Source organism: Triturus cristatus, chromosome 1_2, assembly GCF_964204655.1.
Source record: "Triturus cristatus chromosome 1_2, aTriCri1.1, whole genome shotgun sequence".
Taxonomy (NCBI): Eukaryota; Metazoa; Chordata; class Amphibia; order Caudata; family Salamandridae; genus Triturus; species Triturus cristatus.
Window position 1 is genome coordinate 807,873,116 of NC_140580.1, and position 24,526 is coordinate 807,897,641.

The following is a 24,526-nucleotide window of genomic DNA, read 5'->3' on the forward strand; positions in this document are numbered from 1 at the left end:
GTACGGCTCGGTATTTACGAACCGGTAAAATTTATTTACCTACATGAGGCCCTAAGAGTTTATTTCAGGTACGAAGTGACTGTGAACTACTTTTGCTGCATTGCATGTTAAATCAGACTTACGCAGACTATGTAAATCCTCTCCCTCCCCTCAGTACCCTCCCTAATACCCTTCTCCTCATCTAGCCACTCCGATCCTCTGGATGTTATCAGTACACAGAGTCAGTGTTGCTGGAAGGTGGGCTTTTGTGGGTACTGCTGCTGAGGAACCGTGGTCTCATGAGTCGAACTGGTAACTAACTCAAAATACACCTTGAGAGGTTCAAGATCATTATGCTCTTGGTGACAGATTCAGGTAAGGAGGAAGAAACTGACCCCTATCAGATCTCTTCTCCTCAAAAGAGTATAATGGCTCAGTTGAGGGAGTGCCTTCTCTGACCCCTCAATGGGAGAGAGACTCTCATCAGCTGTTGGAGTGATTCTCCTTTCTGTTCTTACTAACCACAGGGCTCATCCATTAGTGTGCCCACAACATTGAAACAGAGGACAATACGCCTGTGAAGAATATGATTTACAGGCTGTTCAACAAAGTGAGAGACAGCATCAATGAAGAAGTGTTGAAGATGATGGAACTTGGGGTGATTGGACACTCCAACAGCCCTTGGACCAGCCCCATGGTGCTGGTGCCCACGGTTAGCCCACCAGGTTCTATGTGGATTATAGAGGGCTCAGTCATTTACCAAGACTGACGCACACCTCAGTTTGGCATCAGGGTACTGGCAGATTGCCCTAAGTGAGGGTGCCAAGGAGATGACTGCACTCTCCACCCCAGAGGGCAACATCCAGTTCAGGGTGATGCCCTTTGGGTTAAAGAATGCCCCTACTACCTTCCAGAGGCTAGTTAATTGGGTCTTGGTGGGGTAGAGGAATTCAGTACAGGAATTAATTGTTCAACCACATGCCTCAGAGCTGGCCACAGGGGCTATGATTTCACAGCTAAATGAAGAGGGCCTAGACCAAACTGTAGTGATCAGCGGTAGGCTACTACCCAGGGAACAGAGGAAGAGTTCCATAGAAAGGGAAGCCTTTGAAGTGGTATGGGCACTGACGAAGTTGACACCATACTTGTTTAGGACTCACTTCTGGGTACCGACAGATCAAAGGCTCATGCAAATGAGGGGTGGGAGTCCTTAACTGTTGAGGAGGTCCATATTCCTACAGGAAATTGACTTTATGGTGGAACACCACCCTGGGACCGAGCACTCCAGTGCTAATGGTCCCACTTAGTGATGAGAACTCCAATGAGGGTGGGTAGTTCCCTTTATGTTCAGGTGGGGGGGGGGCACGTTAGACTAGGCACCCTTGAATGAAATCCCCCAACATTTTGCCTTCACTACTTCTGTTGTGCTGAATTCATTTTTGTTGGCTTTTAGACTGTTTACTTTACCCCTTCTAATCAATACTAAACTGCGTGGCACTCTCACTAAAACATGGAAAATTTGGCTGACATTTAATTGGCAGATTTGATTTATTTGTAAGTCCCTAGTAAAGTGGTACTAAATGTACCCAGGTCTTGTAGGTTAAATGATACTAGTGGTAGTGAAGCACTTTTTGTTCAACCTACCACTGTAGCCTTTTAAAGCACATCTCAGGCCTGCCACTGTAGCCTGTATTGACGATTGAAACTGCCATTTTGACCTGGAAAAATAAATATTTTGCCAGGCATGAAAAATCCTTTTGAATATAGATCACCACTAATGTAAGCCCTAAAAGCTCATGGGGCAGGGTACATTGGATTTAAAAAGTAGGATATGTGGGTTTAAGTTTAATATGGGCTGGTAGTGAAAAACTCCTAACAACCTTTTTCACTATTGCAAGGAATATTTCTCCCTCATTATAACACTGAATTACCTTATTGCCCATAATAAGTGATAACTTAAGATTGGGAGCAGATAGGAAAATTATGTTAACCCTGAAATGAATTGTAATTTAAAATCTGCTTTAATGATTAAGTGAGATTTTAAATTACAATTCTGATAAGGCTACTTTTTGAAAGTTCACATTTTCTTGTCCTTTGCCATTTGGAGTCTGATGCTTGTGTTCCGGGTCACATGACCAGGTGTAATTGGCAGTTGATCTTTGTGTATTCCTCAAAGATAGTTAAACAAAGAGGGACTAAGTGTTGGCAGAATGGGCCATCCTGGCAGGATTTTTGCAGCGGAGCCTTTCCCTGCCTCAATTGCATTGCAAAGGGCTACCCCAACACATACACAAAGCAACTTAACACCAGCCTATTGTGACCTCAGACCACTTGAAGCTTGGGCACGGGAAGGTAGAAAGTTTCCTGAACCAGATGTGGAGATGTTCAAGGTGTTGCCCCCACTTCAAAATCTGGCAGCAGCTCTAAAAATTGGACCTCTTGAACCAATCATCAGATCACTTCTGGACCTGTGCAAGACTATGAAGAAAGACTGCTCTGCAGTCCTGATGCTGGAAAGATTGTACTGCTACCTTGCTGCAAGAAGGACAGTCCTGCTGCCCTGCTGTCTGAGGAAGGATGATTAGACCTGCTCCTTGAACGCAGAATGATCAGAGTGAGTCCAAGGGCTAGCTCACTGGCCTCCTGTGTCAGCTACAGGGACATCACAAGCCCCAGAGACCTGTCCTGTATTTATCCAGCTGCCCAGACTCAATTGGAACTGCCTGTGCCCTGCTGCTGGCCTCTGCTGGAATGATTCCTGATCCCCAAGAGGTGCCTTCTGGCCAAGAGTCATGGTCCCTTGGCTAGAATCAGAGTGTACTTCTCTTGGTCTAACTGTGGGTTTCCTCATAGCCAATGCAGCGTGACACATCTTGAAATAGGACCTTGCATCACAGAATCTCACAGCTCCTGATCAGTGGTCTCATACAAAGAAAATCAGCACACCGCATCTTGACTCAGGACTTTATATTGCAACATCTGCAGCATCTCACAGCTGTTGATCGACTGCTTCATTGGAACCAATGCAGTGTGACGCATCTTGACGCAGGACCTTGCATCGTAGCACCTTGCAGATCCTGACGGGCAGCCTCATCTGAACCAACACAGCATGATGCATCTGAGTGCAGGGCCTCGCATTGCAACACCTTTCAGCTTCTGATTAGCGGCCTCATGGGACCAATGCAACATGATGCAACTCAATGCATCACCTTGCAGCTCCCAATTGTCAGCCAGATCTGAAAGAACACAACTTGACTCAGCGCGAAGTAGAACCTTAGCTCAAGTACAACCAGGTACACTGTCCAGCAGGTTGAACTTGGTTCTGTACACGGTCCATGCTCCATCACGGTTGGCTTGAACTTGTGACTTTGTCTAAGTCTGGCACTACAAGATTACCACATTTGACACTTTGTGCTTTTCGGAGCTACTTTTACCTAAGAGTTTGAAATCGCATATCTCCAGTTCTATTGATTGGATTATTATTTATTGATATCATTTTATAGATTAAAACGTACTATATTTTTTTACATTGGTGTGGGATTTTCGTGTGTCATGATTTCACTTTATTACTGTTTGAGTGCTATGTAAATACATTACACATTGTCTCTAAGCCTGACTGATTTTGTGCCAAGCTACCAGAGGGTTAAGCACAGCTTAATTCGGTGACTTTTTGTGGTTCACCCTGATGAGAATTGTGGTTGTTGCTTGAGAAGGGTTTCACTCCCCTTAACCTACAACTTAATATCTCACGTGTTACCTCTTTGGCCAGGCCCCCATGCCACTGTTTTACTGGAAGTCTTTCTCTGTCCCAACATTCCAGCACAGCTCTCTGGGACATTTGAAAACTGCATCACCCTGGAGTCACTAGTCACATCTGCTCTGGGGGCCACAGGTCGGCCACTCCTGACATCACCGCTAGGCTCTTTCCACCAAATATTCAAAGGTACCCCCTCCTGTGTTGCCTCTAGTGGTCTGGGATGCCTCCTTTGTTCAGTAGGCTTGAATTGGCATACCCTGGTGCAGTGTGACAGCTGATTGATCGATACAAATATAAATATAACTGGACCGTCAACTGTAACATTGAGATGAAGAGAGAGAATAAAGGAATATAGTAGGAGCATGAGTCAAAAACTAAAGGAGGAGGAGATGATAGAATAGGGGAGATAGACAGAAAAAGAAAAAAATAGAACAATAGACAACAAACCATGTCAGAAACTGACAACTGAGAGCGCGTACCTTATTATAGGACAAGAAGGAAAATAGTGTGGTAACACACAGGTGAAGACGGCATGAGCAACAAGGGGCAACACACCATACCAGGACAACACATAGGGCAAATCAGAGTCAGGAGTGGACGAATTCTTGAATACCTGCAGGGGAAACAAAGAAGAAAGTGATTGATGATAGAATGAAGAACCAGGAAGTGACAACCTGTGGAAGAATTAATAAAGAATAGATGCATTGTTAAAACATTGCATGAGAATTTAACGTGAGGAGGGACTGATTAGTGAGAGTTAATACATTTTCTAAGTTCAGATAGATCTTCAAACAAAGTATTTTTGTTCTGAAACATGACTTTGAAGCTGCCAGGATGAAGTAGGCCATAACAAGTGTCTTAAGCTCATAACGCAGGACGAAGATTAAGAGAGTCTTTCCGCTGAATTAGCCAGAGCTGTGGAGACATCCTGTAAGCTAAACATTTTTGCGCCAACCCACGTGACATGACTAGTTTCTTTTAGATTTGACTGCATTTAGAACTTTCAAGAGGTCTCTGAATTCTAGAAATAAAAGAGTAACTCCACGAGATTCGGCCAGTAAGGCTGGAGAACCCAATATGTGAGCATGCTGGATGTTTAAACTGATGGATGAAGGTAATTCTAATAGTTTCTTCAAAAATGAAGTGAAGACGTTTAATTGATCCTCTCCTTCAAAACCTTCAGGAAGACCATATATAGTAGATTGTTACTCCTGTATCTGTTTTCCAGGTCTTCTGAGTGCTTTTTCAACAATAAGACATCTTTTTCCAGAACCGCAATTTTAGGTGATGCATCCTGGATACGACTGACATATTGCTCTCCCAATGGTATTCTGTTCTCCATAGTTGACCATTTATCGTCAAGGGTTTGGATTTGTCTATTTGTTTCTTCAATAAGCGGTCTTAAGGCTCAAATTTCCTCTTATATAGTTTCTAAAGATGTAGGAGATGATCCTTTTTCTGGAGAAGGGGGATCTTTTTTGAGCCTTTTATTGGTAGAGGAGAGTGAGTGTGACTTCAGTGAGGCAATAGCTGAAACTGCAGTGCGAGAGGTGCCAGACTGAGCTATATCAAAAGAGGAACTCAGACTATATAATAAGGGTACTGCAGAGGATAGGCCTGAGTCTGATTAATTTATAGGTTGACGTTTATTGGACTATAATGATTTTCTTATTCTGCCCATAAATGAATTAGCCGCATACAGGTAGGTGGATAAACTGCTGGACAGAATAACAAAGTCAGTGGATGCAATGGTGCCCTCTAGGTCTAAAATGATATATATATGATCCTAATATTCTTTGTTTCTGATGTGACACTTCATATAAAGTCTCTGAAGAAACTCGAGTACCAAAGAAAAGCAAAGGTTAAGGATCACTAGGGTAAATCGTATAGTCAAAACTTGGAAAACATCAAAGGAAACTCATGGGTGCACTTCCTGCAAAATTACCACAGGGGCAGTTGGAGCAGACCAGATAGAATCTACCCAACACAGTAGAAATCAAGATGCAGGCTTAAGAGTCTAAATTATGCCATCCACTCGTTTCAAAAGATAAATGCAGGGAAAACAGTTGAGCGAAGTTCACACGTGTCCTGAGAGGTTCTGCTGCCTGGAAACATCCAGTTTCCAAGTTAAAAATGAGCGAAAACCGCAATTAAGGCATTGGTGTGGTAAGAGCCTCACAGCAGAAGGAGGCCATCTTCAGTGGAGTCCTAGCTATGCCCCCAAAATTCTAAATTTTAAAATCAAGATTGTATTCCGATGTTGCCTCTATAGTCCCAGTTCTCTTTGTTTAGAATTTAACCACCTCATTCTTTCAAGAATTCTGATCTGACCTGGTTCCACGATCCTTTGACACCCCGAGAATATCTCACAATGTTATTCATCATTTAGTTCTTTTGCAACTCCCAGTAAGGGCATTTAGGCATTGAGGGGCCTTGGGCAAGTTGTAGCAAGCATTTTCTTGGTCTGAACACTGATTCGGCATTTGTGACTGCTAAAATGATTTTTTTATGTCTTAAGAAATGTTTTTAAGACTCTTAAAATGGGATTCCAAATGGATACCAATGTATACCAATTTCTGTTTCTGATAAGGGGCATGTTGTAGGCATCCGTTCAAATATGGTATCTAATGTATCAATGTTCTGCAATTGAAATCCGGTCACAAAACATTGAAAATTTACCAACACCTCAAAGGCGGTGGTAACACATTAGCAAAAGCTAAGGGGTTCCTTTTGTCTCCCTTCCCATTTGTGAACTGAAATAAATATTAAAAAGTAAGGTTTTGCCTTTAAAGCAGTCCTGTTTTCTTTAAGGAAAACAGGCTGCATAAATAAATGCTCTATTAAAAGCAATCACAGACGTCTACCGACCACAGCAGCCCCCCATTTTTGTGATGGCTTCCTATCATATTGAGTCACAACTTGTGACCTACCTCATCAGTATGCATAAGGAAGGTTGTATTCCAATCACTATGATTCGATTTTTGAGGACTGACCTATTAGTACCTGGGTCAGTTCTTAACAATCTATACCGGTGGCAAAAATACTGGGTGCACTTAACAACCAATTTTTGCAACCAGATATTAGTACATCTAGGAACCTGCTCCTCTAAATGCTTCAACTCCATTTCCCACTGTCCTGATTTTACTCAGTTCCCTGGCTAATCTCATCCTTATTAGTGATGACTTTTTTCTCAGCCAAAATGTGCTTGTCTGTAATAAAATGGACAATGTATTTTGCTAAACTCAATATATCAGAAAATATGTATGCAGCTAATTTCAACTTTCACTGCATCAAATGTTTCATTACATACCCTATAGCACTGTTTTTTTCACAAACTAGTCATTCATGCTGTAAAGCAAAAATGAAAGTAGTTATTTGTAGTGAGGCAATACTGCAAGCGATGCCAACAGTACAGAGCAATTTGTGTGTGAAATTTACTGTAACTGACTGGAGCAAACATGTTATTGCATCCAGTGTTGCACAGCTTGGAAACAGTGAGCAAGGTTTGTCTCTTTCTGTTTCTGGGCTGTGCTGTCTGAAAATAAAACACTAACTCATAGAAATATGGGGTAAATGAACTAACTGTACAGACTGCAGGCATTTAATACAGATTCTCGTCTCTGCACCAGCAAAGCCCATCATGATACAGGCCATGGTCTGTGCCGTTTGCACCTATACTCAGGCATAGATTGGGGTTGCTCTTCCCATATTACCTAAAGAGGCATATGGTGGACGAGGCTCCTCAGCACAGTATTGAGCTGTGCACTTGTTTTGAAAAGCTGAAGGGCTACTGGAATTATGTGATTTTGTGGCTGTGGTGTTTTTTTGCATAATTATTGATTTCCTGCATTTGCCACATAATCTACTATCTATTGCATAATTGGCAGATTCCAACAAAATCATTTTTCTAGATCAAACGAACCAAAAGTTGCTAAATACAACATCATTGTTGCTTCGCAAAAGAGGGCACTTCTCAAAGGTTGATTTTCACATTTCATTTGAATATTGCTCTTGTGCCCCCTCCCCCAGTCCCACCACTCTCAAACTTCACCAGCCACCTCTGGCTGAGCTGTTTAGGCTGACTGAAGTCCATGAACTAAAGTAACGCAAAGATGCATAATGCGCTGACTTGCATTACTTTGCATGGGGGCCATTCCGTGGGTGGTGCATGGGTTAATTTACCAGAACAAGAAACATGCAATCTTAAGAGAAATATATTCATGTGGGGGAAGTAGATTACAAATGCAAGTTTCACCAAAGACACAAAACTGCACATGTTCCTATCTGTATCACCTAAGTCGCTTTAGAAATGTAGACACACACAAGTGGTAAACAGAACTATCCAATCAAGATAGCAGAATTACTTAAAACTATGTTCTGGCAGGAATTGTTTGTACAAACAACAATACTTCTTTCACGCACACCTGCCTCAATGCAGTGGTCAAACCATAAATTTATTTGCTAAAGGCACTCATTTTTCTCAAAATGTTCTAAAACATGCAACCACAGTTTGAGAGTAATTATGTTGCTCCTGTATTTGGGTAAACCAAATGGACCAATCATAAACAACTCAGCATTTTCTCCCCTGTTGAAAAATGAATATTAATTAGTCTGTCAAACAAACTTGCTCTGTTACAAAAATACCTAATTTGCAATGTTGTTTGCAGAAACATTAGAACATTATTATCAGGTGTTCAAGGGGAACATAGTGTTATCCGCATGCCCCCCATTTTAGGCCATTTTTTCTTTGGGCATTTGTAAGAGAAAGTAGTGTTCATTTACCTTAGGAGAATAATTTCTGAAAAATACATCCAGGAAAGAAAAGTACTGTACTCCCAGCTTTTTGAAATCCCAAATTGATGCAGGTAATGCACCAGCTGCACTTTCGTTTTCTGTAGCCTAAATATGAGAAAACAGTAAAAGTTAGGAAATCTCTGCACTATAATTTTCCACTTATGATTTGCCAACATTTCCACAATCTAAGTAGATCAATAAAATCCTAGCATGCCTGGAAATTTGTACAGAACTGATACTTAATGCATGTGGAGTCAAAGAAGTTGAAAACAACAAAAGCATTGCAAAGAAATGTGCATATCGGTGACAGAGAACCTGCTGATCAAATTGTATATAAAGGTACCTTGCTGTTCTGCAATATACAGTCATACGTAATATGGATGATAATTCTAAAGGTGGATACAACCAGGTTTTGAAAGAGCAGCAAATAGCATCAGCAAAAGGCAAGATAACGCTGCAATCAGAAGCATTGCGGGGCAGAGATCAACCAGGTGTCAGATAGTACACAGAGATGCCAAAGAATAAAACAGTTATTTACTCACCAGAAACTGAGTAAAATGGCCCGGTACGACCTCAGCGCCAATCGTCGCAACCCAGGCAGAGCACAGGGGTTGTGCTTGCAATGCTGATAAGCCTTGTCAAGCCGACTGAAATGCCCTGAAGGTGGACAGAACAAGAACATGTCGGCAATCAGAATGGTAACACATATTTTAGAATAGTCCAACAATGCTTTTTCGATGGAGGCAAAGACAGAGACCGTTTTCCAATAAGTCATCAAGGATGATCCAGAGGCCAGCACATCTCAAGGCCTTAGGAATGGCTCATATGAACATGTTCATGTTGAGCAGCCGAGGGAGAAGGAAAGAGCTCCACCCTGAATGTCAGTCGCTCTCAGAAATGGCTACAATGCTGTCGCTTGCCTGAAACCACCATCACCATTCGATTCCATCAAAAAGCTGAATATTGGCGATATATGGACTGCTTGGATAGAAACATTTTATGATTTCTTTGATTCACTTGAAGAGACGTATAACAAAAAGATTATCAAATAGTTCAAAATCGTGCTTGTGATGGTGTAAAATAAATCCTAAAGAAATGCAGAGAACCCATTAAAAAGTAACATATAATCAGATTAAAGAAGTGTTGAATTTAAATTTAATCCAAAACCCTATGGTGATTACAAACTATAAATCTTGAACCAAGAACGTCAGAAAGTTGGTGAAACCCTTGATGAATTTGTGGAAAGGTTCAAACAACATTGTAAGTTCTGTGAATTTAATGATGTAGAAACTATGCGTCTGAGAGGTACTGACGGATGCTTGTCAGATTCATTCAGAAGACCAATGCTGAGAGAAACTCTTAGTCTGGAGTGAATGTCAATGGCTTCCAGAGCTGAGGAGCCAACACCCAGTGTTGGCTCCTGTTGCCATCTCATAAATCCTCATAGATACCATTTTGTACCACTATATGCCGTGTTGCACTCCCATCCTTTCTGTTTCCTGGTTAAAATGTCCTATGAGTTCACTCCAGTGCCATCTAGTGGTACAAAATTGTATTTATGAGGACTTTTGAGGAGCCAACACTGGGTGGATGACAACATTGGGATATTGATTAAGCCCTGATGAAGTCCCACTGGGACAAAAAACGTTGGCTAGGCCCAATGGATTACTTCTGTCAAATTGCCATTTTTTTAATAAAATTGGATTCAAAGCAACTCGCCAGACTCCTGAATAACATTTATTTGTCACATCATGACTACTTGATCTATTGCTGGAGAACAGTCCATCAGTTGATTTTGGAACAGATAATCATGTATAGAATTAAATGCTCCTTTTCATTTGTTATTTCTTGACCTTGTGTTGGGGTGGCCTCTTGGCAATGGGGTCACAAAAGTAGAGTGTTGGAGGAAACAGAATTTGTATTAATTACATACGAGTGCGCCGTTTGGAGCCCACATTGCCAGTGTGCTGTTTACCTCTGGTGCAAATCCTGGACAGTGGTTCTGACAGTTCCCAGTTTCCAAGAACAAGATCAGGCCGAACAATTAAAGTGCCAAAATGTTTGACTGAAGAGATTTAACTGTACAAAAAAAGAATTTTTTTATTTAAAAGAGGGGGGCAAGTAGTGACTTGCACATTCAAAATTAGTGAACCCTATTGGCTCCTGATAGACACTGTAGAACTGTGACATAAGTGTTAGAGTGGAATGCCATGAAGACTGGTCTAGAATTTTGAGTTTGCAGTAACAGACTGATGAATAAAGACGTGTAATGATAAGCTCAGTGTGTGGCGTAGTCATTGGCAGGTACCCAGGCTGGGTAGTACACTACACCATGGTGATACCAATTACAAGGAAATATCTCTCTTAGAAGCCCTAAGATATTGATCCTTTTCAAAATTCTATTACTTTCACCATTATACTGTAAGGCACCTGTGTCCTCTGGGTAGTCTAAATGCTCAGAGAGCAACAGTCTACCTTACCATTCAGTTTTGTTTCGAATTCAAATCTTGTATTATTTTTAAGAGAACAAAAAGTGTAAATACATAGAAAAACTGTAAAAAGTACAGCATTGAGCTCCTTCATTATCTATGCCTCAACCTAAAGTTATTACCAGTTTTCACATCAATAACATATTTTCTGAATGCAATATGTTTTGTTGGTCAATTGGGGTCTCCAACTGCTACACAATTGCAAAACCAAAGCTCCATCAGCATGGATTCAAATTAACTCTCATTAAGTAGAAGTTGATTGGTCAGGGTAATTTAATAAATGGTAAGGAAAACAATCTCAACATGATGGGGCCTTCACCTTTATTGTTTGGACATGATATTAGATATTAGATAAATAAGTTAGAAAGATGGTAGATTTGAAGGCCAATTATATTATTGTTTACAAGGCGGTTCTTTCAGTTCAGATGATAAGGTTACATAGGGAAATAGTAAGATAAGACATAAATCAGTAAAGAGGAGAGAGAAAGCGTTGTCTTGGTTTGAATAAAACAACGAGCTAATATCAAAATATTAAAATAAAGTCAACATGAGGAAATTAATCTGTGGTCTGCCCCACTGGTGCTAGAACAATTTTGGAAGTGGGGTGCTGCCACCAATGAAGTTACAGCGATTGTGGAAAATCCAAGTATCACACAAAGAACAAGTATAGCAAATGAGCCACTCCAGTTCATTAGGAAAGTGGTAAGTGTGCGGTATGCAGACGGGGTGCATTTTGGAGCACACTCTAGTAAATATATTACTAAAGGTTGGTGTAGTAGCACATTGTCATTTATATACATCGCATTTTTCATTGAAATGGCAACATAATTTGCACTGACCCTTAGTGTAGCTGGTGAAGCTATCTAACACACAAATGATAATTTGTGGAAATCGGGGTTCAGAAAATATTTATCATTTAGTCATCACCAAGTTGTGTCTTAAATTGTTTTGATTCTATGAAAATTGTTATTTGCACCACAATTTAGAATTACAAAATATAGGCTTCATTTGTGCTTTCCTAAATGCATTGTTTTTAAATATTTGTCCATTTAATTTATAGATATTTAAATGTTGTTGTGTGTTTGAAAAAAACAAATATCCTACAGCATTTTCTCTCACACTCCCCATACCCCAGGAAGATTGTCATATAGTTCACTTAAAAAACTCCTCTCACTTTGCCATCAGAGAAAAAAAACTAAACATCATCTACATAACAAAATCAATCAGCAATGTCACGGCAGTGAGTCCAAATGAACCTCCTTTTTGACCCAAGATAAGAAATTCCAAGGGAATGATGTGCACTCACTATAAACTCCTGTAGCTCAAGGTTGGGCCCTTTGGCCACAATGAAGAAAAAAACATATTGTGGAGCACCAACAGTAAAAAAAATCATGTAAGAAAGTCCAAATCAAATTGTACAATGTTCCATATTTTCTTTATTTTGTTTGTAGAGTAATCATATAAATCCTAACATTACAGCTAACAAAGTCAATGCATTTCGTTCACTGCTGTGAACATCTTCAGGGCTATAATATAACAAAAACAAAACCATACTTAAATGATGATACAATACATCATGTACCAAAGTGAAATATACCCAAAGTAAAACAGGAGATTTTTTAAAGGGTCATACCACCTACAATAATAATAATACAACAGATAAAAATAAACTCTAAAAGCTACAGTAAAACCACTTTAAAAACAATAGCCATGTGCATTGTGGAGCAACAAGCAAGCCTGCACCCCATTTGATGCATCATGTGGTATATATTACGGTTATATCAAAAACATCCATCCATTCTACAAATTGCAAATCATGGAAAATTGTAAAAACGTACATCAACAAAAGGAAGAAATGCCAGAGTCTTCAGGTTTGAGAATAAAGGACCAACACTATACAACAGTTTAGCTCATGTGACAACATATGTACTAGTGTAATTTGTAACATAACATACAAAATAAATTAAATGGGTTATCACACAAAAGTAACACAAAATCCATCACAAAAGTGTTGTACATCATTCCGTGTACATTAAAGAAACTCGTACTGAAAACTAATCTGGCCATAACATAACCCTATGCTATTTATGTAACAACAATTATGAATTCATTCTATTCATATTATATACAGCCAATATGCCATGATGTGATTAGAAATGTACCATATATGCATGGGGTCCCCATTATATTGGAGATCCTGAATCATTTTTAAATCAGGCCAGGTCACCCGCCATACTTGACAGCTAGTAAAATAACATAATCCCCATGCAAATAAACTGGACTGTGAAATGTTGTCAATGAAAAAGAAGCAACAATATAAAAAGAAAAGAAAGGAAAAATAAATGAATAAATGAAGAAAAAAGAAGAAACAGAATAATTAAAAAGTACACATTCAAAACACTCCAAAAATCAAGCGGGTGCAGACCGCCGATCTATAATCGGCAAGATGTGTTGCACCACGACAATGTATCTAAATATAGCCGTTTGAAGTAGTATGCAGGTGCTCTGTTAATCATTAGAGAGCCAAGTTACAATATATCTGGAATAGAGGTAACAAGAAAGAGCCCCAAAAAGCCAAATGTACCACCACCTGTTTCAAAATAACCTGATATTCGATGCGGTTGTCGTTGCCATACCAGAATAATGTTTTATGAAATATCTGCTTGGACGAAAATGTAACCATAAAAAGTAAAAGGTCGCATTCCACGTCAAAGATTGCTGATTTCATTGTGCTTGTTTAGGCTACAATGCTGAGCAGGGGATATGCCCTAAACAATATTTATTACAGCGCCTCTATATCCCAGCGAAAAGCATAGTTCAGTTATGTGTATTAAAATAGTTCTAATACCTAACATGGTCATTGCTGATATACTAGCATATACTAGCATAAATGTAATTTGAGGAACATATCCAAATTGGCCCAACTGAAACCACATGAAACATACCACCAATACCCATAACAAAAATATTTAGCATTCTATAAGGGATTAATGGCATCTTAAAAAAGCTGAATTACATCACCACATATGTTAAATCCTGTAAAGCCAAATCTAACTTCAAAGACAACTGTAACCATTGCATCATAAGGTATATCAGATGCAGACTTATCTTTACCTCAGTCCATATCTATGATGATGCACAAACCGCAACTTGCACAGTGTGAATCCAAAAAACGAGGAGGTCAGCCATCCAACACCATCTAATTCAAATAGTCTCTCATTGACCACCTATATTTAGCACCTTTGCTACATGAAACAGGTATCCGCATTCATTTATGAAAATGAATTGGTCATTTTAGAATGCTGTTGCAGGCGATAAGCTTTCCATATTGTTTAAAAAGGAACAGGCCGGGCTTCTCAATCCCAAACAAGCAAAATCCTATGATCACATCTGTCAAGTCATATTTAAGTGTTGTAATGGGTAATAATATCCCTGTATTGTAAATATATATATGATATTTTCAGGATTCTCAGACCTGATCACACAATGAGAAGTTATTGCATTGCTCATAACGGGCCACAACACTAAATTCAAAGAAACTTTAACTAAGTCATCCATGAAACAAGTAAACGATAAACTGTGCAGGAAAAATAAGCCTAACATAAAAATAAAAATATTGGTCCTCAGTTTCCGCCATTGCTCACTGTGTGAGAACCATGTCAGTCATAGCATGCTAAAGCAATATCTCAGTCAGACTTGAAACAAGCAGAAACAATAAATCAAGCTGGTAAAATCCATCAAATCTGACGAATAATAAATCTCTGTCCTCTGTTCCCAGATTCTGAACCCCATCGAACACTTCATGATAGCCTTATCGGTCATTTCATGCTGTGGTATTACCTATTCCACAGCAAGCTGGAATATTATACATAACTTGAACTGCTACCCATATGGTACTCCTCCATTCCCAAATCAAAAGCCACAAACCATGTTTAATAATCCATTGACACTATTGTACATACCAAAAATGAACACTAGGCATAAAAATGCAACCAGTAAAAAACAATCGCAGTAGAACCCTGCTCATTATCTGCATTCATATTTTCATAATGACACACCGAGATTACCCAGGGCAGTTCCCACTTAATATGTTAACAAGGCAGAATGCAAATAAATATGTAAATCCTTAGTCACAAGCAGGGAGAGTAATAGCAGAAAGAAAAGTAAAAAGAATCAAAAAACGAAGAGAAGGAGAAAAAGTAAACTCTTTCAAATCCAATAAAGATTATTCATTCACAGAATATTATGGCTATTTGCAGGTATCCTTCAGATAATGTTCCCTAGCAGTCAGAACAATCATTCCCAATATATCTCCAAATATATATTTTTTTAATTCATCATCTATGGTATGGCCCATTTCCACACATCACAAACAGCAAACCCACCCAGCCTTGTATATCAGCATGTTTCATGAAGTTCTATAAAGTTAAAAGTCATGGGGTACCTCATATCTCTGTTTCTCAGTGCCCGCACATGTTCCTGGATGCGAAATTTCAGAGACCTAACCCTGCTTCCCCCATAGATTATGTTGCATCCACACATTAGTGTGGTATAACAGGACTGTCTCATTTAGTTCTTATCCATTGCGTTCAACCAATGTGCATAATGCAAGTTGGAGGGACATTGGCGGAATGAGTGCCTGGAGTTATTGCAGAAAGGAGAGGCCCCGAGAGGTCTGGGTTTTAGAGGACTTGAAAGAGGAGGAGGAGGAGAAATGGTCAGAGAATAAATCGTCTAATAGACAGAGCCTGAACTGACCCCTTGATGACCCACGAAGAAGGCAGTACTATCATGATGACTATGACATGGATGAAGTGACGGGGATGTCTCACAGCTAGAATAGCCAGGGACAGGGCAAGGGACCAGTTCCGGTGCCTGTAGATCAACTCGGACCCTATGCCACTGCGGATTTAAAAAGTACGACCGAGAAATTTTTTGTTGATACAGGGGCTATGAATAGTTCTGTTTCCCATTCACTGGTCCCGAGAGCAACTCTGTCTCTGGCCAAAACAATGTTTCTGTGGGTTTGTCAGTCGTCCCGGTTGTTAGCCCCATTTTCAAGCCCCTTGCACTCACTATTAGCCCCTTTTCGGTTGATTCACCATTTTTATTAACGTCAAATTGTGGGGAGACTTTGTTGGTATTGGATTTGTTAAAAAGGTTGCATGCGACAATTTTTTGTTCTCCAGACAGCATTTACATACTATTGGACCGCAAGTGGCTCATGCCAAACAATGCCTCGCAAAGGATGCCCCCCTCCCCGCTGAGTTTAAAGACGTGCCACGTACAATGTGGGCTACAGGAGACACGGATGTGGGGTTACTCCAGATGCCACCGGTCTCTATACAGATTAAAGACAATGCTCTATTGCCACATATTCCCCAGTACATGATATCCCAGGCAGGAGAAAAGGCCTTATTACAAATAATACAAGATTTGATTAAGTCTGGTGTGGTTGAAGAGACAGTGGCAAATGTGTGTAATAGCCCTATTCTTCCTATACTAAAAAAGACACCCTGGGATTCTTCTGATGCTCACCCTGGTGTTTACCACTTTATAATAGACCTTAGAGAGGTGAACAAAATAGTGGTTCCCCAGTACTCTGTGGTTCCAGACATTACCACGATCTTGACAATGATTCCCCCGTCAGCAAAATTATTTTCCATGATCGATTTGAAGAATGCTTTCTTTAGCATTCCATTCCATACAGATAGTAGATATCTGTTTGGATTTACAATAGCTGGCAGGAGCTCTAGATTCTGCTGTGCTCCACAAGGCTAAACAGGAAGTCTTAGTATCTATAGCCAAGCTTTGAAAAGCTCAATTGCATTCTTTGTAATTTCCACCTGGTAATGTGCTGTTGCAGTACGTTGACGACCTCCTTGTGGCTTCGGACACTGAAGATGATTGTAAAAAGGCCACAGTTAAATTATTGTTACATTTGGCACACGGTGGACACAAGTTGTCACTTTCAAAATTCAATATTGTCGACAGGAGCTTACCTATTTAGGTCACCTACTGTTGAAGGACGGACGCAGACTAACAGCTAAATGCATAGCTGCTATCACTAATATGCCTGTTCCTAAGACCCAACGCAAGGTGCATGCTTTCATAGGCATATCTTTGTATTGTCGTCACTGGATCCCTAATTATTCCTTACTAACAAAACCCTTTCTGTACCTGACCACCAAAGATGTGCATGAACCCTTGCCTTGGACATCTGCATACCAGAAAGCTTTTGAGCAATTAAAAGTTGCCCTTTGCTCTGCTCCTGAGCTTGGTACTCCTGATTACCAGAAGCCTTTTGTGCTCTACGTACATGAGGCGGACGGTTGAGCGCTTTCTGTTCTAACACAGGGTTTCGGTGGTAAGCAGAGACCCTGCGCTTATTTCTCTGCTGTTCTTGAAAACTTTGCCAGACCTCTCCTGAGCTGCCTGAGAGCTGCCACGGCGGTGGCAGTTTTTATCAGACAATCGGCAGGGCTCGTCCTTGATACTGATCTCACAGTAATGGTACCTCATGCTGTGAATACGCTATTGAATAAGACAAAGACACAGCACCTTACTAGTGCGCGTCTGACTGGATATGAATTAACCTTGTTTTCTCCGCACATTATGTGCTTCTCTGAACCCAGCCATGTTACTACCCCTCCCTTCAGGTGAAAAGGACAATGATGTCCATGATTGTTTATTTCGGACTGAGGAGGAAACAAAAGGACGGGTAGACCTGACTGATGTTCCCTTATCTGACCCCCAAGAGGAACTATATGTCGATGGCTCTTGTTTCAAACTACCAGATGGCACTACCGCTGCAGCTTATGCAATCACAACATTACACACTGTAGTTGAGATATCCTGTGTCCCATAACAATCAGCACAAGCTGCAGAGTTGGTTGCTCTCCTTAGGGCTTAGAGTTGAGAGAGGGACTGACTGTCAATGTTTACATCGACAGCCAGTATGCCTTTGGTGTGGCCCATAACTTCAGGCTCCTCTGGGCGGAGAGAGGGTTCTTGACCTCTCATGGATTGCGAATACAGAACCGCCCACTGATGGATTGTTGTCCGCATTGACACTTCCAGATAAGTTGGCAATAATACAATGTGGCGCTCATAAAGCAGTGACAGATGACGTTGGAAGGGGAAATGTGTTTGCAGATGAGACAGCTAAGGAGACAGCTAGATCAAAGATGAAAAAGATGTTTGTGGCAGGTCCCACTAGGTGGGTTCCAGACAGTGGAATGTTCGAGGACACATTAGAAAACGTCAGGGAAATACAGAGTGAGGCGACCGTAGATGAACTGGCAATATGGGAGGAGAGAACAAGACGTTTGGATGAGGATGGGTGCTGGACTGACCTGTCTGCGAAACAGAGATGGTTGCTGCCCAACACATACATTGGATCCAGTATGGAAGAACAATAATATCTATAAAGTAGCCACACACCTAGTGAAGCACTGCATTGTTTGTCTGAAACATAATCCTGGAAAAGGCACTCATACACCCGTGGGTAACTTTGCACTGCCTTCCTTCCCTTTCGAGGTTCTCTAGATGGATTTCATCGAAATGGAACGAGATAACAATTTGAAGTATATGCTAGTAGTAATTTGAGCATTCAGTAAATGGATTGAGGCTTACCCCACTAATGAGAATACAGCCATGGCAACGGCGAAGGCACTCTTAAAAGAGTTCATCCCACACTATGCATTGCCACGTGTGATCTGGAGTGACATTGGAAGTCACTTGCATATTAAGCAGAAGTTTCATGCAGTGAACCACCCCCAGTCAGCAGGCCTGGTTGACAAGTACAATGGTACCCTCAAACTGAAGTTAGCAAAGATTCAAGAAAGCACAGGATTGCGATGGTCAGATGTGTTACCTTTGGCTTTGTTCTCTACCAGGGCGACGGCGCATTCTAGAACAGGGTTGTCCCCGTATGAGGTGGTCTTCGGACGCCCCGCTAATGTCTAGGGCGTTCCAAGACCCAAGCGCTTTTCCGAGATAGATTGCCCATTGCTGATAGATTATCTGTATGAATTGTCTAAAGATCTTCGTTCTATCCACCAAGAGATTCATGTCATGCTGCAACCAGGACCAGAGGGGCCCGGGCATCAGCTACAGTCTGGGGATTTCATCTTTGTAAAGAATATTCAACGGAAGAACTGCCTGGAGCCGAGGTGTAAGGGGCCACTTCTAGCTCTGCTCGCCACCTGCACCGCTGTGAAGCTTGAAGGCTGGAAGCATTGGGTCCATGGGACTCACGCCAAGAAGGTGCATCTCCCGCTTCCATATGATCAGTGGGTCCTCAACTGCATTGCTGACCAGGAAGGGGAGTGGGTGGCCCATTTTGTTCCCTTCTCTCATGCCCGATTGAGGTGGGCGCAGACAGCTGAAGAAATAGAAGAGGCCTTGCTTGAGGGGGTCCCTCCAGAGATAAGGGCCGCCCCAGATACTCCCGCTTCTGGTGTACAAGGATCTGAGTCTCAATGCCCATCTGAACCTGAGTTTCAACCCCTTTTTGTTGATGAAACAGTGCCTGGAGTCACCAGGTATAACCTGCGGTCCCGCAAGAAGGGCGGTGCATCAGTAGGGCAGTCCAGGAGTTAGGGAAGGACTCGAGCTTAGGGCATAGGTGCCATGCCTAAGGTGCCTGCATTAGATTAGAGTGAGTAACACTGGTGCACTGCCCTGGACTGGATCATTGAGGGTTCTTGCCCAGGAGGGACAGTGCCCTATCCTGAAGGAAGAGGATTTGTTCTCCAGCAAGGGCTGCGATCGCGCAGCTCCCCCATGGGAGTGTTTCATAGGACCGTCATTGATGAACAATAGGAGTCTACCAGCGAGGCTCTAGAAGGACCCTGGTTGACTTGTGCCCCTCTGGTCGGTTGTATTTTTGTGGCTCCAATTCCTAAGGTTTCTTTCTATGTATCCATTTGGCCGCGCAGTCATGAAGGAGCAACAGCCCCTGGTGGCCCCTCTATTACAGCAAAATGGTACTGTGTGGTCTAGTTGGTCTACTGTGAGTAGGGTAGCAGTGGTAGTAGTCATCCTCATAGTACTGCTAACACTATTTGGGGTGGTCTGGTATTTAGAAGAACAGCATCCTGTGCACACCTTGATAGGAACTACCCCGGCTCCACCTGAGCACCTATTTGTTACACTGGCCGCGCATAAAGAGAGACAAAGGCAGAGCTATGTCGAGAATGCTTTCCTGCAGGTGCTTCATCAGGTACACAGTACCATTAATGCCAAGAATTGTGGGGTGTGTGGGTTACTTCCCTCACTTATGCACAAGAATGATTTACTGGTGTCATTACCCCTATCTTATTTAGGTAGTTGTGAGGCCTGGTTCCAGTTGCTTTCTACTGTATACATGCATTATCATGCTGATGCTATGAAAATGGTACAGTCCAATTAAGAAGCAGTGTTGGAGTATATAGTGGTACATCAGGGATATACACGTGGGGCAGATGGCAAGGAGGGTACCCTACATCCAGAAGCTTGCATGAAAATTTTCGAAGCTAATGAGAATGTCACTTGGTTACAAAATGAAATGCTGGGTTTTAAGGATTTAATGTTACTGAAAACTTTAAATGTTTCCGGTAACGAAATATCACTGAAGACAAAGCCATGCCCGTCCCTGTGATCAATGCAACAGCTAGTTTCTGTGTTGAAGGTTCCGGGAACATTCCACTGGACAGAGCAGTTGTAACTACACATACTGATTGATCACTATTAGTAGCCCACCTCTGCTTACACCTCCGAATGTATACTTCATCTGTGGGGAACAGGCTTATACATGGCTTCCCAGGGGATTGTCTGGCTGGTGTTATGTCTCTTTTCTTTTACCCCTGTTTACGGTGCACCGTCAAATTATCACAAGGATCATAGGCCACAGCGTAGGGATCTCCATTTGCATTGAGTTAAAAGAGTTGTCAATCCAGACCATATTGATCAGACAGATACCTCCCTACAGCAATTTACTGACATAATGAAGGGCATTCTGCCGTTCTGGGGTCCCATGTTCAATAGTCGTAATATTCGTCACCTTGCCAGAGTAGTTGAAGGAGTTATTAATACTACTGCAGGCATACGGACTAACTTTACAGTCAATAGTCAGGCTACGGGGCTCGTTGCCCTTCAAATCCAGATGGTTTTAGACGTCATTCTTGCTTGCTGATAGGGGTGGAACCTGCCGCGTCATCGGCAGCAGCTGTTGTGTGTACATTCCTGATAATTCCAAGTGTACTGCAGTCGAAGTGTAGAATCAACGCTGAGACAGGTGGTGTAAAAGTGCAATGCCAGCCTGTATAAAACCCTGAAGATGAAGAAAGTGACATTGAAAGTCTATATATCAGTGGCCAGGGACTGAATGAAATGGCTGCAAGTGAAAAATATATCTCTTCTGGAAACTAATTAATACTTTTCTTTCCTACTAATTCCTCTATCACTAAGGACTTGGGCCTACCTTTTCTCCCTGGGTAGACCCTGCCCCCCATCTGTCCGCTGCCCCCACTCACACTATAACTTGCCTGAGTCTTGGACCTATGGTACTCTACACCCCTCGCATAAATCTATGCATCACTACCTCAGGGAAAACTGTGCATAGACTCTCCCCAACCTTTCAACCCTCACCAAAACTATGTACACCATCATTCGTCCTTTTATATTTATTTTCGATAATGACTTCTATGTACACCTTATGTAACTCGGGTTCTTGCAACTACTTTGTTTACATATTCCACCATAGGGTCGGTTTTGAAAAGTGTATTATTAGTAGTGGCAGATATGCATTCACCCCTGACAATAATACCACTTACCCCATATAGGGCTCAAAATAGGCCATAGAATATTATTCCCATGCTCAACCCTTGGTAGCTAGGCTGCGAGCAGGCATGCTTAACTTAAAAGAGAGGTATGTAAAGCATTTAAAAACAGCAATTCAGTAAATATTTAAGACACAACAAACATAAATGTATAAACATAGGAAATCTTTTTATCTTTACAATGACACCAAAATGAAAACAATCCACTACAGGGAGCAGAGATATGAATTATTAAAGATTAAACACTTTCTAGTGCTTAGAAACCAATAGTGCCACTTTTGGACATTTGGTTGCCTCTGACAGGGACACATTCACACTTAGCAACTTTTCTGGAGGATTTATCACCAGATATCGTGCAGCCTCCTCCAACAGGCCTGATTCAGTGAGGAACTCCTTCCTGAAGTTTCTCTTAAAGGTCCAAAGTGTCCAAAACACAATCCAAGGGTGTGGAATCTCCAAGATGGTCCTTGAAAGTTTGGGACTTCAGTTCCCACAATGAACTTGGACAAAACCCTTACAAATCCACTGGCAGTACTCCAGTCTAAGGATTATTTGTGGTGATGGTTGAGGTGAGCTCTGTTAACCTGTAGCTTGCAGGGAGTCGACTGTTTAGTCCTTTTGAAGCAGGTTAGACCCACAGGCTGTAGTTTCAGATTGTGCAGCAGGCACAGTCGGTCAGAGTGCAGGGACTGGTTGGTGCAAAAATCAAACGTCTAGCATAGACCCTTCTTCTTTCTTAAGGTTCAAGCAGCCAATCTGAGAGGCACTGCTCCTCTCAGAAACGTATTCAGTGTTCTCTGAGGTCAGACAGGAGGGCATTCCTGTGCAATGAGGCACAGGACAACACCTCAGAGCATGACCACTTCCGCCAAAGTGAGGCACAATGATCTCCCAGAAAGCACTAGTTCTCCAAAATTCAATATGTCAGAAGTTTCAGCAGGGATAGAAGAGCTGGCTACACCCACCTCCAGGATGGCTAATCCTCATAGTCTCTGCCCCTTGCATCTGCCCATTCCTGTATTAGGCCTAGCATCTGGCTGGGTTCAAAGAGGAGAGTTGTAAATGAAACTGGTGTCTTCCACCTGTCTCCTCCTTCCATTGAAGGATATTATTCATGACTCTCACCCTGCTCTGGCATTCCTGTTTAGCAGAACCTTGCCCACCCAGAAGACCTGGCTAGCCCCGGGGGGGGCTTTTTATCACCTAATCAAAGGAGCCTGGCTAATCCATTTAACTCTGACCACTCAGGACAGACCACTGGATGGTTGAATTTTGGCTTACAAACAAGAAAGTCTTATAACTTTTTTTCTGTAATATTTTAGAAGAAATTCAACAATACCATATTGTTGGATTTATCAATACCATTTTAGGAAGTCCTCAAATGCCATTATAATGATTCTCCTAGCATGAATCATTAGTTAATAACTTCTTGCCATGATAACCTATGTGTCAGGGGATTTGCAATGGGAATGTAACTTAGGACATTTTTCCAACACCTGGGCTTATAAAAATAACTTTTATAAGACCCCTGCCTATATCTACAAGACCACTCATCCCTAGAACCCCTAGGGAAAACTATAGGGACTTCACAGTGCTCCTGGCACAAAAGTTGATTTTGAGGAGCACTTTATCACAATGTGGGGAGTAAAATGTGTAATTCCACTTAACCCAGGGCATATACAACTCATGTTATAAGGCTCCTCCTTATAAATACCCAAACCCCCACCCTGGGGACACCTAGGAGAGACGTTGGGGCACCTAATATGCCCTAACATTGTAGATCTTTTATTTGTAAGTGCCCCAAACACCAAAGTCGAGTTTGGGCACAATTTGCATTTTAAAAGCAGTCCTGCAATACAGGGCTGCTTTTAAACTGACCGAAGGGTCCAGCAGTAAACACATGCAAGTGCAGAAAAGGCTGTTGGCCTGTAAACTGCCCTGCCTTATTATATAGTAGGGACTTAAAGGTGGTTTTAATCCCCCTGTCCTATTATGTACTATGGCCTTATAGAGGAGAACATGCCAATCCTAGGAGTACCCAAATCCATAGTGTACCCTAGTGTATGTAGATGTTTTCACTTTATACTAAGTGTGTCTTCAGCATTGCACTGGCTATGGGCCTGGTTAGGCAGAGCCCAGGGTCAGTCAGAGTCAGTTACCACTAGTACCAGTCAGCAAAATGTTGGGGGGTGCCCAGGGCACAGGCTGACTTTGCAACACTCTTTTTTGTTATGTTATGTTATGTTATGTTATATTATATTTATATAGTGCACGTACACCGGATTGGTTTCTTGGAGCTGCTTGGGTAGGTAATGGGTGGTGAGATGAATCAAGTGGTTACTCGAACGCCTGTTTAAAGAGCCATGGTTTTTGCAGTTTGCGGAAGGTCGTGAGATCTGTGCAAGATTTGATCTCTAGGGGCAGAGAGTTCCAGTACCTAGGACCCAATGTGGCGAACCTAGAGCCGCCAAATCATTTCTGTTTAAAGGAGGGTGTTGCCAGGAGGTGTATGTGGGTGGATCTCAGGTTCCGGTTTGGGATATATCTGTTACTCAAGCTGTTGATAAATTTGGGGTTTTTGCCGTTCAGAGATTTAAAAATGATGCAGCCCATCTTAAAGGCGCATCTTTGTGATATAGGGAGCCAGTGCAGTCTCCTCAGAAGGGGGGAAACGTGTTGGCGTT